The sequence below is a fragment of the Puntigrus tetrazona genome, unplaced genomic scaffold (genome assembly GCF_018831695.1).
Source record: "Puntigrus tetrazona isolate hp1 unplaced genomic scaffold, ASM1883169v1 S000000002, whole genome shotgun sequence".
NCBI lineage: Eukaryota > Metazoa > Chordata > Actinopteri > Cypriniformes > Cyprinidae > Puntigrus > Puntigrus tetrazona.
The window spans coordinates 781,524-796,254 of record NW_025047682.1 but is presented as its reverse complement, the minus strand read 5'-3'; the positions used below and the strand labels follow the sequence as shown (position 1 = coordinate 796,254).

General features: G+C 37.1%; 1 long non-coding RNA gene across 1 annotated transcript; it reads right to left on the bottom strand.

Annotated features, from left to right (window-relative positions):
• Window positions 1–101: 101 nt before the first annotated feature.
• LOC122331830 lies at window positions 102–7,209 on the bottom strand. Its single transcript, XR_006248299.1, has 3 exons — window positions 6,928–7,209; window positions 5,120–6,818; window positions 102–3,843 (listed from the first exon to the last, which is right to left on the bottom strand). It is a non-coding gene; the product is annotated as an uncharacterized LOC122331830 (long non-coding RNA).
• Window positions 7,210–14,731: the final 7,522 nt, after the last annotated feature.

Here is a 14,731-nt window from a genome sequence, read left to right as displayed (position 1 = left end):
AGGAGAGGGTCGTCATGCTAATCGCTCTGTCTGGCTGTCTGGTCGCCACTGCAGCTCATCTATAAATGACCTTTATCGCATCGGCAGCAGGAGGAAGGGCCGGGATTATCAGTTTAGATTAACAATTGATTCATTCTTGATTTAAAAAAAAAAAATCGGAAATCTTTTTTCCCTTTTTTTGCAAAGATTTTCTCTTAAATGAAGGTAAAGCGTAAACGTTTTTTTCCTAGTGCCGCCCTTCGTAGGCGATCCGAGCACCTGCACTACTATGAAACGAATCTGCTTGGCTTTATTCTCATGTATCCACCAGATGTAATGTTATTTTTTTGTTTAATCCAGTAACGTAAAATCTGTCTGATGCGTAGCCAAACAAGTCTGTGCAAAAACGAGCGACATATTGAACCAACATATGCTGACACCTTCAATTAAACAAAAACGATTTCTCTGAATAGACTTCATTACCTCTTGAAGACCAGACTTTGCTGTTAGAAGAACATGCGGCTTGCAGATTATTGCATTTAAAGGCGTCCATGTTTATACGTCGTCATGTTGCTTTTGAGCAGAAATGACATTGAACTCCAGACGGATGGTAGTTTAAGAGGGTCCGGTTGGCACAGAGCTGTGGGCTCCTTCCTGTTTTAAGAATGTGAACTCATTAAGTCTAACGCCTGGCTTTGTTCTCTATCTCCCTTTAGTGTTTAACTTTTGAAAACCTAATTTTGCTAAATTACCCACATTAGAAATGTAGTTTCAAAACAATTGATTTCCCCCTATTGCTCTGTCTCTCTCTCTGTGTCTCTCTCTCTCGTTTTCTCTCTCTCTCTAATTATATTTTTCCCCTGCTTGGTTTCGCTCTGAACAATGGCGGATGCCAACTAATCAGGCTGGGTCTGTGCCACAAAGCTCCCAGCAACAGCTGAAGCTCTGCCATGCTCGGTGCATACCAAGCAGTCAGCCACGACCGGCGAGCGCCAGCCTGGTGCCCAACGCGGGGTCAGACAGTTTTATTAGGATCCGTCTGACACTCGGCACAGGCTGGCAGTGCCAACGCACAGATAAAATCTTGTGTGCTGCTCACACTATTCATCTGAGCTAGCACATAAATACTCCCTCATCCCACACGCTCACACACACACACACACGGACCATTTCATCAGCTAGATGAGAAAAGGAACAAAGACTTGGATCCAGCCAGGAACGAAGATTTTGTTGTTTAATAAACGGGCCGACTTCTGAATGGTCCAGCAAGCATCGGGGTCTGATGTCTCAGCCTCACTGGCATGGGTTCATATTTACATTTTTGGCTGACAGCACATCGGACTGAGTTTCATTTGTGTGTATCAGAGCAAATAATGGTTCGTTTTCTGGCTGATAAGTCTAACCAGCATTTTCAGACGGACACAGGAGTCCAGAAAGATAGCCGGGCATGCACACAGTGAATGGATGAATTTGAAATAGTTTAATATTTAATTTCATTTATGTTTGTAAATATTTATTAAACGTTTCATTTTGTGACCGCCAGAGTAGCTCAAAAAGGTTTATTCGTGGACTGATAAAATATGAATATAATGAACGAGACGCATAACTAACTTAGATTGGTGCTTAAAACGAAAAGTGCATTTACATTTGAAGTAAAAATAATTCATTTTATTTGATAGAAGTGTTGATTAAGAAATTGTTTGCTGTTTAAATTGAATGAAAAATGCTTGTAGATCAGTAAATCAAACATTTGGAAATATAAAACATACCAAACCTGATATTGAATAAATAGTTCGCTCTTTTTATAGACTGCGAGAAAGATTCCCTCGATAAATATCAGGAGATAAAGACCGGCCACTGAGGAATTAAAAGAGCCGGCTGATGGTGTGTGAGTGTGTGTGTTCCCGCTAACCGCATGCGGTTTAAATAAACTTAACATTTGTCTGGGATAAAGGTACTGAAAGTAGATTAAGCACTGAGAGCTCAGGCGGTAGAAGCTGCAGGAGCCGGGTGAATTTACAGGATTACAGGAATCTTTCTTCCATTGGTTGTCAGCGATTGTTGTGGTGCATGTTATCAGTGCAGGTCAGAGGAAACAGTGGGTCCTTCTCACCATTCACTGCAGGTACAAAAACACACCTCCAGATGCTGCCGCTCATTCATAGTGCAAAATATACTCAAATTCTTTAAACGGCTATTGATAACCTGTGCTGTACATTCAGTTTTGATCCTACATACAAAATTTGAAATTCAAGATTCCAGTTATCATGTTGATTAAGGACCATAACAAAAAATAGTTTGGTAAAACATCAAATCTCGATTTTGTTTCACACTGTAAGTCATATTACTTCCTGCAAAATTTCATTCAGATTTTTACTGTGTGTTAATCAAAGTTTGTTTTGATTGCTCATTATTTGTTCAGCACTTTTATTAAAGCAATAGACCTGTGGAGGCCACATATTAAACGTTTTATTATAGTCATGTCATCGAGCCTATTAAGAAATCATCTGACTCACTGTTAATCCAGATAATTATAACATAATTATATACTGAATACATTTATTTCATGTTTAGTATACTACAAATGTATTTACATATTTCTTAATAAGAATACTTTGCAGTTGTATTTTTAGTATACTATACGGGTGTACTTAAACTAATTTTGGGCTTAATGGGCTGAAGTCCAACAAAAGAAGTATATTAAATTGAGCTAAAGTGAAGCTAGTGCAAGTATACTTCAGCCACACTTTAAATATCTTGCATATAAAGACTGATATGATTCAAAGGTCATCCTCATTAATAGTAACGTTTTAATCTTAATAAGAAATTTACATTCTGCTTAAGTAGTTCTCCAAATAAAGTTTAATTTTATATCAGTAAATTTTGCACGTCAGTAAATATGTGTGTGTGTATATATATATATATATATATATATATATATATATATATATATATATATATATTTTTTTAATATGGAAGTCACTGTATCACACACTTAAAATTTTGCTTGTTTTTCTCAGTTTGATATTTAATAATCTACCTTTTCACTGTTCTCCAATGGAAAGTTTCCAAGGATGTTAAAGGTTCTTTGTGAAGCCGTCAATAACAATAAATGATCTTCAGGAAGAGCTTAATGTGACGGAGGCAAAATCTCAATCTCAAAAAGTGCTTTGATGTGTCAGATTTATACTTCATCATTTTCGGTAATTGTAAACTGATTCTAAACTTGATAAACATCAAAATGAATGGCTTTTATACGGTAGCTTTCAGAGGAAAATATGATTTTGTGTGTGTGTCTGTCAGGTATCCATTTAGTTGCCATATTTCAAAAAAGGGTGTCTACTTTGTGTTCCCCCGGCTCTGCTGGGGGTTTGATTAGGTCAGACAGAGATATTACAAGCATTTGAAAAGAAATCCAGAAGCAATTTTAAAAATGTCATTATTTTATACATACAGTACAGTCTCTGGGACCCCAAACGTAAAGAAAGCAGATCAATCTCAGCCGAGTGTAATGGCCTGTAATTGGCCTGCATCGGTCTAGAGGACGGCCCGTCACTCGTAAAGTCTTTCCTCACCGATTCATCCTGCCCTGTGTACCCTGTGACCGCCTGCTTTTCTCTGTGATGTCTGCAGTACTGCTGTGGAGGCGTTGCCAAGGAAACGCAGTATCTGGCTAGCAGCGTGCTGGAGTTATTGAACCACAACTGGCTTTTTGCTTTAGAGGATAATTAGCTTCTGTCTCACAGGTTTCTCTCAGCCGATGGGACTCCAGTGGACTGCGCTGCAGCTCTGAGCGTCTTCCTCCAGTCAGAGCTTTTAACCCGTCGGATGGCGGTTAGTGGTGGCCGCAGGTGCTCCCGTTACCTGCACGAAAAGCTGCGTGAGCACCCCAGCAGTCCTCAAACACACACACACACACACACACACAACCCAGACATCTTTTTGTTCTTCAACATACAGTGAGCTCTGGCAGAGAGATAAACCTGTCTGTATCTTGATGTCCTGTATCCCGTGTCTCTCTTTCACAAAACTATTCCTGTTGTGAATGTGTAAAACATTTGACTTAATTTGTATAATTTTTATATAATACTATAATATAATTTGCAGATATAATTGATGGTTTTAATTACATTTTAATTCTGATACATTTTCTTCTTTTGAGGTGGAGATTTTATTTTCAGCTTGCAGGTAATTTGTAGATTTACTTGATATTGTTATACACATTCTAACTATTTACTAGGATGTGCCATAAAATAATAGCATTATTAAAAACATCCAATGCACAGCATAAAAAAGTCATAATATTTTACATCTAAAAAAGATAAATGTAGACATTTCAGCAAAGTTATTTTTAATTGCGTTGTTGACAATTTTCAATATAATGTATATATATGTGTGTGTGTCTTTGGCAATTTTTATAGAAAAAAAAAAAAATATATATATATATATATACATGCATACATATATTTAAGTAAGTTTATAATTTTACTGGAAAACAAGACATATGTACTGATTACAAATAAATATTTGTCTTCTTTTTTCCTCAATCTAAAACCCTTAATATTTTCCACAGTGTGTACTGCAGAAATGAAGCAGTGTGTGTGTAAAAGTTTGCAGTAGCAGTTTCAGCAGGTGAGTCTGACACAAACACACTCCTGCATTAAAGGAAGTGGAGAAGAGACAGATCCTTTGACCTTCACACACCTTTCACACGCTGTCCAGTGACACACACACACACACACACACAGACCACAACTGCCCATTAGTCTGTTAATCCCCTGTATATGTTTTTAAATGCTGTAAATGTTTAAGAGTTTCTAATAAATAGTTTGTATTACTGTATCAATTGTTGTCTCTCTCTCAACACTCATTAATTCATTAACTCACTTTTATATGCTCCCTCCTTATGTATAAGTGCAATATTTTCACAAATGAACTGGATGCAGCTTTGTTGTTCTGTGTTACATGGTAAAGGTTGTAGCAGCAGCATCACAGCATTAGTTACATGTGTGAATGTGTGTGCATACAACCTTGCTGGCTTTGGGAAGTGTTTGTGTGTGTGTGTGTGTGTGTGTGTGGCGACCCTGTGTGCTTGCAGATGTGTGTGTGTGTGTGTGTGTGTGTGTGTGTGTGTCTTTACCCATAGAGCGGCCGGCCAGGCTGCAGATATCATCCATCTCCTTGTCACAAAGCGCCAGGGTTGCTGGGTAGGCAGCAGACAGCCGCTCGGCGCTGAGGATGGGAGCTGAATCCTAATTCCACCGCTGCTCTCCCCCGCCTCCCACGACGGAAAATCGTTAACCTCGGGATTGGAGAACAAAGCAGAGAGCTTTAGCCAGCTAGCTGCTGTTAACGCAAAACACCTCTACCACATATTAAACAAGTCTCGGAGAGACACGCTGAAATCATGCAAAGTATGTTCAGATTTAAACACTTCAGGCCTTCTGAGGTTTTTGAAGTGAGCTGCCTATGTAGTCAGCTGCCTTTTAAGACAGCAGTGGAACCTTATAAGTGGCTGATTCGGATCATTCTACATATCAAACGTTCACGTCCTCCTGGGAAGCTCATATTTACAAGTTGGGGAGTTGTCATTTGGTCAGTGCATTAAAAGCTCCCCTTCTATAAAATGATGAATAAAGAATGTGCATCAGTGTTTTTATTCAATTGAATTTAAATATATCAAATATTCTATAAAATACTGTTGCAGTTTGGGCAGGCAACTGAAACTGATTCGTTTCAGGAAATCCACCGACCCATGCATCCTTTGCAACTGACACGTACCCAACTTGGAAACTCTGAGCTTAAAGGAAAAGTCCACCCAAATATTATGTTGTAGATGAGTTGTGGAACCGATTCGGAGAAATTTAGCATTACGTCACTTGGTCTCCGATGGATCCTCGGCAGCGAATGGGTGCCGTCAGAAGGATAAAAACATCACAATAATAATCTACAAGCAACCCACAAAAAATCAAGTCCATAAAAAATAAAACGACTCCATCAAGATATTTTTAACATTAAACAAGTCCTTTATCCATAATATTGTTTCTTCCTGGGTAAAAGAAATATGCATGGATCAGACACAATTTACAAGCCAAAACAGATACCAACAGGGAATGGACTTTTCCAATGGAGGGAGCATTATCATGTAGTAAGATGGGTTATGTATTTTAAAAGTTAAAACATCTTAATAATGGATTTGTTTCTTTTAAACGTAAACATTATTTACTTCACAGGACATTAATAGGTTGACTGGCACATATGCATCTTGTGTGTTTAGTAAATATTCTCATTTTTGAATTAACTGATACTTTAAAGAAAGTTAAGAGATTCCTACTCATAATTCAGAATTTTTGTTGGTGTTCCTATGCAACAAACCTGTAAACCTAATATGTCCAACACCTCACAAATCACACTACAGACTTGTATTACAGGTCTTCTCTGTGAAAGACGCGTGCAGTGCTGCCATATAGTTGTGCTATAATAAAGTATCTTAAGATGGAAAAGACACTTATGGACAATTAACATAACTACAGCCTTTAAAACTGCCTTAAAATGTCTTTATAACAGGTAGCATTGAAAAATTGCGCGTGGATGTGGTACTATTGCCGCTATTGTACAGTATGTTTTTTTCTAAACATCCAAAATAAAGTTTAAAGACACTAGGGAGATGGTATAATGTCCAAAATAGTGAATTATAATACTATTTGTGCAGTTTAAAATGTATATACTGTGTAAATATGCAAAAATTCGTATGTACATAATACCCCGACTTGACCTGCTTCTGCTAGTATGAAGGGATGATCTTCTTGACTTCAATTCATCGGATATTTTACCCAACACTGGATTTTAAAAATGCAAAATAACCATTATTACAGTGTACAATATTAGTAGAATATTAGATGTGAGAAAAAAAAGTATAAAGTAAAAGGCGGTATATGGAAGAATTACATCACATAATTTCCGAACATAGATCCTCCCCAGCCAGCTTCGTTTTGGAGCAAGTGAAGTCTGTTTTTTTCTTTATAGATCCAGGGATCTGTTTACTCAGGCTGTTGCCCGTCTATCTGTCTTTATTTGTGTGCGCGAGGACATGCGATTCTGTTCTAGCTCTTGGAAGTCAGTGGAGGCGCAGGCCTCTTTGTTGTTTTGAACTCAAAGGACCCTCCTGAGTCTGCAGGCCTGGGAAACAGATCCGGTCCCACACACAAAGGAAACTTTGATTCAAGGGTGAGTAAAACAAATGCTCTGAAAAACTGAATTATCTTTGTTGTACGTAAACAGCAGCGAGCAGGAGGAAGGTATCAAAATCTACTGGCCTTCCTTCTGAAGTTCAGCCTCGAGGGATCTCCTGTGAAAAAAGAGGAAAGAAAAACTGAATTATCTTTTATGCAAACTAAACAAGCTTCTCTTAGATTAACAAACCCAATGCATGAATCCTGCAGTCCAAAATAAACAGCAGCGAGCAGGAGGAAGATGTGCTCAGACGCAGAGCCCAGCATGTGTTATCTGCACGTTTGAGGACGCTGACACAGTAAACTCTTTAACCTGAGTGTTTAAATCCTTACCACATGTCAGATGAACAGGCCTCGCTGTAAAAATACAGCATACCTAATATTAATGTACCACATATGCAGCATACAATCAGTCAGACATTAACATTTGTGTTAAAATAAAGTTATTCAATTTTTTTTTTGCTTTGCTATTTACATCTAATGTATGTGTATATATATATATAATATTTTCAAAGCTTTATTTTTAGCATTTTTACTTCAGTATTTATAATCACTTTTGATCAATTTAAAGCATCCTTTCTAAAATAAAATGATTAAATTCTGTAATTTATTTCCCCAAAAATGTATATTAACTTTACAGTCACCAAGAATCCGGACAAAAATGTACTCAACTGTTTTAAATATTGATGACAATAAATAACAATAAAATATTTCTTGAACAGCAAATCAACGTGTGGCGTACACACCATATCACCAAACAACAGTGATTAGAGCCATATATAACGATGCTATTATTATTGCTAATGTTATATTACAGCTTTTTGCTCTATTTTGCATCAAATAAATGCAGGCTTAGCGCGAAAAAGCAAACAGCAAAAATTCTAAAAATGTACTGTTCGAACATCTTTGACTTCTAGTGTATGCATATTCATTTTACGAAATGCAATTGACTGTTTTGTCATATTTGAAGACTACAAAAATGTACTCAACTGTTTTAAATATTGATGTGTGTGTGTGTGTGTGTGTATATATACGCTTTGCTCTATTTTGCATCAAATATATATTCTATGTATATATTATATATATATATATTTGAAGACTACTGTGTGTGTGTGTATATATATATATATGTATATATATATATATATATATATATATATATATATATATATATATATATATATTTAAAAAAATATATATATATATATATATATATATATATATTTTTTTTTTTTTTTACCTGTAATGACATGATTTGATTGGCCATTCCAGCACAGCGTTAGCAAACCATTTCCACCAGCGTCACGCCGGCACGTGTGAAGTGTCACGGTTCTCCTTTCAAAACAGCGCGACGGTCTGACGATGATGGCTGGCTGGCTGGAGGAGAAGAGCCGCTCCGAGGCCACGTGTCTCCTGTCGCTCAGCTGCTCAGCGGTGCCTGCTCTTCTGCTGGAGCTCGAACACAAACACTCATACAGCTGTGTGTGAGACATGAGCGCGCACGTCTGACAGCCGAACCCAGCCAGAACACGACGAGGGGTTCTTTTATAGCGTGCAAACAGATGGAGCGGCCCGCATGACGGACACGAGGCTTGTCCCGTCCACAGAACAGCTGTGAGAGTTCAATGGTCTGTGAGATCAAGTCCATCATCGTGTTGACTCGCACCTTCGCGCTGAGGAACAGGAGCTCACACAAATGCAAAAAAACACACGACCAGATATAGATATAAAAGGTATTATAGATATGAAAACATCTGGCTGATAATTGTAATAGGCCTACGGTACTTAATTTGAAATTGAGACCGAAAAAAACATTTACCGATATTAATTTTGTAATATTTTAAATATTAGTTTTAAATAATTGTAAAAAATAAATAGTGAATTAAGTAATTATGTAGGCTACCACTACATTAAAGAAAAAAATGCTTATTTTGACATAACCTTAAGATCAGATTTGACTGTTAAAAAGTATTTATAGTTAAAATGATTATTGGCTTATGAACCAAACTCCAGTATATCACCCTTTCTTTCTGATTTGACTTAGCATATTTATAAGCCAATAATCATTTTAACTTTTAAACAGAAATGACCAATATTAAGAATGGATAAATAAGTGAATTTAGGTATCGCGGCATTATAATGTAGACTACAGTTTAAAAAAAAAAATTTATTTTAAAATTAGCTAGATATATTTTTTTTATATCAAATACCAATAAGCTGAGCATTGTTTTTATTTTTGATATTTATTTTGGTTATTCCGATAGTTGAACAAAGTGTTATTATTGTATTATTTTTTTTTTTTTTTCCATTTATAAAAATTACACTTAGGCATCACAACAGTAAATGAAAAGTGGATATTTATTCAGAGATTTGCTTGGGATTACATTGAGCTGTGTTAATAAATTATGAATGTCTTTATCTTAGATGATGGAAAGGTACCGGAGTCTTAATGTGCAGAAATACAAGACGTGGGTTATTGTAGCCTGAAGACTGTTGGCCTACGCTTCCACTTTTCCAGAATTATTATGAAGTTTGCGTTGCCATGGCAGCAGAACTACCGCGGCTGTGATGGTCAGCACAGGTGAGTTATCTGACCACAGGCTCTGTTTGACCACTCATACTGATGAGAAATCGGCTCTTCAAACTCTAACCTCTGACCAGCTCCGACACAGCAGATCAGAGCTTACAGCCCAATCATCCTCCAGTCTTAAATATACTCATCATCTCTTAATCTAATATATAGCCTAAATTGTTTTCCGGAGGATTCCTCACAGATGTCCCTGCTATTTGAGAAGGATCTGCTGGACAGGTGTGACACGCTGTTTGTGGAACTCAATCACCTGCATATGGCTTTCTACAAGAAGACGGCAATTACCTTATAAAAGACGTGCTGACTGTGTTCTAGAAACCTGGTGGGCATCAATATGCCACAACAACTGTGGCAAAGCAGTCTGTGCAGTGATCTGGGTGTCATATGGTAGTGCTATGTTTAAGTAAACAAAGTCTCATATGTTGCATTTAAAAATAAACGTAGGAAAAATCCATGCAGCTACTGCCGAAGTAGTTCAAACCGAGTGTAGGCTATGGCTGTGAATGAGACATAACAAAAAGAAAGGGAAGTTTCCATTTGGAAAAAACTGATTAGTTTGGCCTCTTCAAGATAGACTACTCCATTAAACTCTTAGGTTCAAGGGGGGAAGTACGTTTAGAGCCCAACTAATATCTAGTTGGTACTAAAACTCTTGGGGTTTTTTCAACGCACTTTGAGAGTCGATCTTCTATTAAAAAGAAACGCTGGGGACATCTAGTGGACACATGTGGAAATACATAATGCAATTTTAAGCACACTTTTAGAGCAGAAAAAAATAAATGTGTCACGTGTGCAATTACTGGCATGTCATCTTAGTTATTAATTGTGTAAATTAAGTTAAATTTGCCTTTAATATCTACATAGAAAAGTGTTAACCTGAATGGCCCCTAAACTTAAGCAGCTTTTTACGGAAAAATTGGTGGGTTGTGAGCTATTAAAAATTAATTTGAGGGTGTTAGGTCATTTCAGTAAGTAAATAAAAAAATATAACCTCTAAAGTCGTACATCCTGCTCAAACTTCAACGAAGAAAATAAATGAAGGGGTTGGCAAATATTTAATGACGTTAAGTAACTTCGCTTAATTGATTAATATATATCATTAAATTATGCTTACCTCTTATCTCAAGTAATTATGCGTATTAAAATTAATGAAAGTGTTGCTAACTTTCGCCAGACTTCCATCCCTTCGATCAAAACCCCGCCCTCCAAAGAGTTTCAAGTGTTCTGATTGGCTGACGCGCGGGGGCCGCTATTCCTTTGTTTTCTGTGAGGTAACGCTGATTGTTTGTATTCGCTAAAGATGAGCAGAAACTCTCTGACCCGTTATGATTTGTTGTCGCGCGTATTCCCGCTGTCCAGAAGGGGGCAGCAGCGCGTCAATCTTCAGCAATTAATATATAATGTAGAATAATGTCTAATCTAAGAAACCTGGCAAGAAAAACATGTTCCTCGTTGCCCATCGTCGATAATGTGACACTAATGTTAAAGGATGGTTTGATAAAACAGAATCTCTGCGTGGACGAGACATTTAAATAGTAAAATTGAAATTGGTGATGAATGGCCAGCAACCCTTCACACACAGACAGGCGCAGTTCAGATACCACACATTCCGTCTCATCATTTCATCAAACATATTGCTCAAATTTGATCTGCCGTTTATGTATCCCATGAGGCCCCTGGCTGCATGAGAAATGCTAAACTAATAGGAATTGATTAGAGCCGGATCTCTCGGGCTGTTCGTTCCCAGCGGTTGTGCTGATTTATGCGGCCTGTCAGTCTGTCTGATGAAGACAGATGCACTCAGAATAACTGCTGCACAACTTCACTTCAGTTTGCTGCATTTTAATGGCTCTAATTCAAAGAGGAAATTATTATTATACAGGCTGATTGAAGTGGCGGCAGATGGAGAGCACAAGCTTGTGTGTGTGTGTGTGTGTGTGTGTGTGTGTGTGTGTGTGTGTGTGTGTGTGTGTGTGCGCGCGTGTGTGTTGGTTTGGTCCTGTTTCCAGATTTCAAACACATAGGTGACACACTGCAGCCAATAATATCCTACATTTGAGGTAATATAGCAAATATATGAGGAAAAATTACTTTGAAAATGTCAAGGACAGCTGAGCATGACTGGTTATTCTGTCCACGTTTTTTATAAGCGTTTAGAGAAACAGGGTTCATGTTCTTTGAAGAGTACATGCGTATAAGAAAAAACTGCAAAAAAGATCACCTATTTGAAATTAAGTCTGGGAATAACGATTAATAATGATTGGTGAATCTATTCAATATTTACTATTGCCCATAGCAACGCTCATCTGGGAAAGCAGTGATAATTTGATGTCTCTGACATATGGTAGCCCGTTTCCATCACGGAATCAAAATGTACACATAAACAGGCTAAATAAAATTAAATTTTTTTCACAATTCAGAGTTTATATCTATTACATAGTTCTGATCTTTATTTTTTTTTTTACATATAAACAGATACAAAAAACTCATACTTCTGAGAAAGTAAAAATTGAGAGCACAAACAACAACAAAAACCCTACATTTTTAGATGTTTGCAAGTTATTCTGAGTAAAAAAGCTAAGTGAAATTGATAAAAGTATACAATATATTAATACATTGCGAGGAAAAAGTCACAATTCAGAGGTTTTTCTTCTTCTTCTTCTTTATAGAAAAAAATACTACTGGTGTCCTAGAATTGTCAGAAAAAGTTAGATAAAAAGTGGCAATCCCTTTTATTATTTGTTATTTTATTTTGTAGTGGAAAATGTCAAGTGAATCCATAGTCCTCTTTTTAATTATCATTTTAATTAATGCTTGTTTGTTTATAGCATAGATATACATATTCGCACAACGTGTATGATTGGAAACTGGGTGCACTGCTAAGTTCAGAATCTTATCACCATTTATTGTGTTTGTTAATTATTTTTAACTTAAAATAACCCAGCTGCAGTTTTGATTGCGATTCATTGGAATGCACAGAAAAAACGTTTTTGTATGATGTATATGTCCAATTATCTTTTGCTTAGAAAAGACACGCCCCTCTTCATTTTCAGGTAGGGATGGTCATGTGACCTGTCTTCGCTGTCATGTGACAGATCAGCAAACATTAAGGGCAGCAAACAGCGTCCGATTTCCACCAGAAGGCCGAACCATGTGGACAAGGTAATGTCACTATTATTTCTAAGCTATTTTGCTGAGTGCTTCTATTTTAAAAGACTTTTAGCTTAATTTTTTTTCCTCAAATACGCAGTCATCTAGAAGCATTCTGCTTTGTTTTATTCTCTGCTGCAACAGATCGTTTTGTAGCCTTTCTCCGTAAGTAAATACATCTTTAAAGTCTAGACAGGTAGAAAGACAGGTGATAACCTGTATGGATCGGTATTTCAAGCAATCAATCTTTCATGGGCGTCTGTGCTGACCTTAGAATGGCCTGTCCTTTCACTTGTCATCAAAACACCTGCCATTTCTATTTAGAGAGAAAGAGTCCTCATTAATAAACCTATCAAAAATCATCCTTCTGATTCTCGGTCATGCCAGCAGCAGAGCTGGATGTGTTTTTTAATGAGAAAAGTGTCAATAAAGGCTTCCCTTTCTGCGGCGGCTGTCTTTGACGGTGGGCTGCATGCGCGCTTCCCAGCTTTCATGGGGTTGTCATGGTGATCAAACAGCCGTTGTGGTGCTTTCTGACAGAAGAACAGAGCAGGCAGCTTGACATGACTGAAGCATGACTGAGCTCTCGCGGTTGCAGGCGAGACACATGCTCTAGTCTAAATTACACAAGCTGACAGATGTTCTTTTCATTTTTTCCCCACAGTTTTGTCTCCTAAACCCTTCTGTTTCTTCTTTTAATGACTTGTGTGGTCCCCGTGTTGGGATTTTAGATTGAATTTAGGTGGTTCTGCTTTGCTCTGTCAGAGCTGGTGTCTACTGTTCACCTTTCCATCTCTCCTTAACGTTGTGAGCTATCACGATTTGTTAAGCTAGTAAGAGTTTGGAAATGATGTATTTTTCACGTATCGACGTTTCTTGTTCAGAGTGAATATATAAGCATTTGCTTGGTTTTCTCCGAGTGGATATCACCTCATAAAAGTAGCGAATGAGATAAGACCGAAAGATATTTATTTAAGTACAATAAGTATGTAATTTTTTCACTGGAACAAATAAGGAGAAATTAAAAACAGAATGTGTCAATTCTAAACATTTTATGCAATTTAGTTTGCATGCTTTTATTATGTTATTTTATTTATGGAGGTCAATATACGAAAAGGATCAACCTGGTGAACACCTTCTTTTATGTTTTACTCAAGAAAGGTAGTCATGTGGCTTTGGAACTTCATAAAGTGTGAATAAATAAAGGATAAATTATAATTTTGGGGTAAACATTTTTTTCTGTACATTTTAATAACTTAGACTCTTAGCAGGCTCAATCCTTCTACAGTGTCAGGATCTTTTAGCCATGTTTGGGAGGTTAAGAAGCCCTTGATCCTTTTATAAGACCCGTTGGAGGAATTGCTTTAATCTTTAGCTGGTTTGTAGGTGGCTTTTTTGTTCATGTGTCTCCAACCATTTCTTCCCTTCACATCTTCTGCAGATTAGAGGAATATTCATTTCCTTAAACAGTATCTGTATGCTTACAGAGAGAGCAGTACCTCCACCTAAACACATGGTTTGGATTTCCAGTCACATGATTTGATTTTATACATACAGAATCCATTTTTGTTCATCTCAACTTCCTGAAGGAATTTCCTGGTTGAATTCTTAAATTTTGGGGTGGAATGTTGTTTTTTAGAGTTTGTGGAAAAGGTGACATATATTTCCAGAGGGAGTTTAGGATGAACCTATCATCCTGTTTAATAAACCCCAGGCCTTTGAGAAGCATAACGCTCAATCCCTGGACTGTGTTTACTTCACCAATATTCCAGACATCAAT